The sequence below is a fragment of the Dendrobium catenatum genome, unplaced genomic scaffold, assembly GCF_001605985.2.
Source record: "Dendrobium catenatum unplaced genomic scaffold, ASM160598v2 fragScaff_scaffold_783, whole genome shotgun sequence".
Taxonomy (NCBI): domain Eukaryota; kingdom Viridiplantae; phylum Streptophyta; class Magnoliopsida; order Asparagales; family Orchidaceae; genus Dendrobium; species Dendrobium catenatum.
The window spans coordinates 263272-266626 of record NW_021319245.1 but is presented as its reverse complement, the minus strand read 5'-3'; positions in this window follow the sequence as shown (position 1 = coordinate 266626).

Below are 3355 nucleotides of genomic sequence, written 5' to 3'. Positions count from 1 at the left end.
GTAGTACCCTTGAATTTTGTTCCTCCATGATGGGAGACAAGAGTCCCCAATCGTAAGACTATTGAGCTTTACACATTGATTATATTACGAGTACAAACATATTTATATATACGTAAGAGAGTGAAATAATTAAAGAAAAAACATAATTAAAAAATTGAGGGTATATTATAATAAAAAAATGAGGGGGAGGAGGAGAGTGTGTGTATGTGGAACTTTTATTTTATCCAGTGAACGTACGCAGAGGAACGTTCGGTTTTAGGCAAAAAAAGCGCCTGTACCGAGTACCGAATACCGAGGTATACCGAGTTTTTTCAAAAAACTCGGTACAGGCGCTTTTTTGCCTAAAACCGAAGGTTCCTCTGCGTACGTTCACTGGATATAATAAAAGTTCGTGTATGTGAGAGAGAGAGAGACAGAGAGGCTCATGATTGGAGATTAAAGATAAAGAAAGAGAGTAGGAGAGCAAGCTGTGCAAGGACTTGGTATAAAGGAGTTCTTATGTGTGGATTTTTAGTTGTGTTGTATTAGTGGATTAATATATATTAATTAATCGATTTATGATAGAGAAGTTATGGCCAAGAGATAGGTGGAGAAAGTTAGGTTTGAAGATTTGGGCAAGTTATGATTTACACTAACGACAAGGATGATGCCATCACAATAGGAGGATTGAGCATATATGACGTATGTAAATGAGGAGAGGTGGGAAAGGGATACACCATAAAAGAGATGTATGGTGAATAAGCAATGATGATGAGGTCAAAAGGACATTTGGGAGGGAAATCAAATAAGTTTACAAGTAGGATAATGTTGGAGGTGAGTTTGGATTTCTTAAAGGAGCTCCAAAACATGGATTTAGGTTTTAGGAAGTGGAGTTCATATGGCGAGACTTATGAGTTGATTCCACATAGAAGAAGGAAGCTGATAGGTCTTTCATTTCGAAGAGGAGATCAAGAAAGATCTTAGCTATCATTGCAAAGAAAGTGAGCTGATTAATAACAATATTGCTATACTATGGAGTTTTTTTTTTTTATCGAGTGTTCAATGCTTTGTGGATACTATTAAGAGAGGGGAGAGAGGGTAAGGAGATGAGCCAGTCGTTTACTTGTGTATATCTTTTTAGATATTCAACAGGTAATCAGCGGATCATAGCAGGTGAATTTGTACCTCATGAACTCCATGAAGAGAACTCGTCCAAGGACCATTGAACCATAACTTGTTATAGTAATTAGAAGGTACTCACCAGAGCCCTGCATTGGGTACCCACACCTACCCATGTACCCACCCATACCCATGGGTATGAGTAGGTATGGGTATGCCCATGACCTTGTGAGAGAGTATGGGTGGATACTCAACATCGGGGGATAAATCGGTTTACATTGCTAATCACCGTATATCTTATATTACTACAATCCTCACTACGTATTGTGCAACACTTAATCACGCTATGACTATGGTAAATTTTGATAAGTGGTTTGTAAGTTTGCAATCAAAGCAAAGAGTAACAAGCCTCAAGGCCATCAATCCGTGGCAGATTGCATTCAAAAAAAATGAAAAGTGGGTGGGTATAGGTGGGTATGACATCCCGAGAGTCACCATGGGCAAGTAAAGCATGGGTACCCAACCAGGACCCTATGTAGGGCTTTGGTACTCACCTCCCATGCATAAGGAAAGTTGAGGGTTCAAATGCATCACACAACTTGTAACTTTCCCTTCAGCATAGAATAATTAACCATCACAACCACTCATTTCTGTCTATGACAAAGCATCGTCAATCATGCTCATCATCTTAGTTACAAGAAAATACTTTTTTGAGAGGGATCTAGGTCATCCCACCATAGTCAGCTAACCGTTGAGTCCACCATACCAACAGCTCAAACATACTCAACTCCTTTGAAGCAACTTAGGGCACCAGTAAAGGTCATCAATGACTTCAAGATGCTCGCCAATCACATCCATCTCAGTTTAGCCCTCATCAACAAACTTGCATACCCCTACTTGTTTTTACACACCCGACATGATGGAACTTGCCCCAAGACAGAAGAGTAAAAATGGGAAATGTAACATCCATCGAGCTAGCTAGAGTATGAAATTCATCAAGTTTGACTATTTCAAGGGTCGTCCATTGCTACACTTTTAATTTCTTTATTGATGCAGTCTTTCATGTATCCCTATATCCCTATAATAAACAATGAAAAAGAATATTTTAGATCTTTTGATATTTTTCTACATATACTTAAGCTAATAGATCATTTTCTATAGAGTCCCCCTTCTCTCTCTTTCCATTAATTCTCACACATATTCTCAAGTTATACCCTTAGAACTTGCATGCTAGTAAGGTCAAGTGTCACCCACTGACAAATTTAAATCTAACAATGCTCTCGAGAAAGAAGGCAGAAATGGAACATCCATGCATAATTGCAGAGAAATAACATGAGTGGAAATAGGAGAGAGAGAGAGAGAGAGAGAGAGAGAGAGAGAGAGAGAGAGAGAGAGAGATAATAAGGGAGTGGGGTGTATCAAAGCTTTGATTATGATAAATGAATAATAAAAAAACACAATCAAAGAATTATTAATAATGATACATTACATTAATTATATATGCTATAGATTTCCTACATAAATTTTTATCATATTTGATTTATGATAATAAAGATAAGATAACATATTCTATTTTAATATTTTTTAAATCAATCGGCTCGCGATCCAACAATTAGACATGTTTGACAAATTCACTCATCAAATCCAAATCACAGTTATGCTTTGTGTTGAACTCGATCTATCCTAGCTTAGATACCCCCATGGTTATGTACCTTAATTGATTAAACCAGCTAATGGCTTGTCCTTAACCCTTGTAATGCATCTCATTCTTTTGGTAATGAAAATGATTATCTCCTTAGAAAGTAATTCAGTAAATAAAAAAAGGTCAAGAAAAATTTAAAAAAAAAAAAAAATTATCAAATTGAGTCTATATTCTTATAAGTTTTAGATTTATTTTAAAATGTGTTTGATATATGATTATTTTATCAAAATTTATATTATTAAATTTAATGATTATAAACACATTTTCAAAAATTTATATCAAAATTGGGTGAAATTCTTGCAAAAAATTGATCAATATGAAATGAAGAGTATAATTTATGAAAAATTAATTAGAACTTGCATTGAATTTAATTAAAAATAAATCTAATAACTACCAAATATATTCCTATTAAATTAATATCAAAATAATCTTATATATTTTTTTCCTAGAAAAAAATACTTAACAATGAGATCCTAATTAAAAATAAATCTAATAACTACCAAATATATTCCTATTAAATTAATATCAAAATAATCTTATATATTTTTTTCCCAG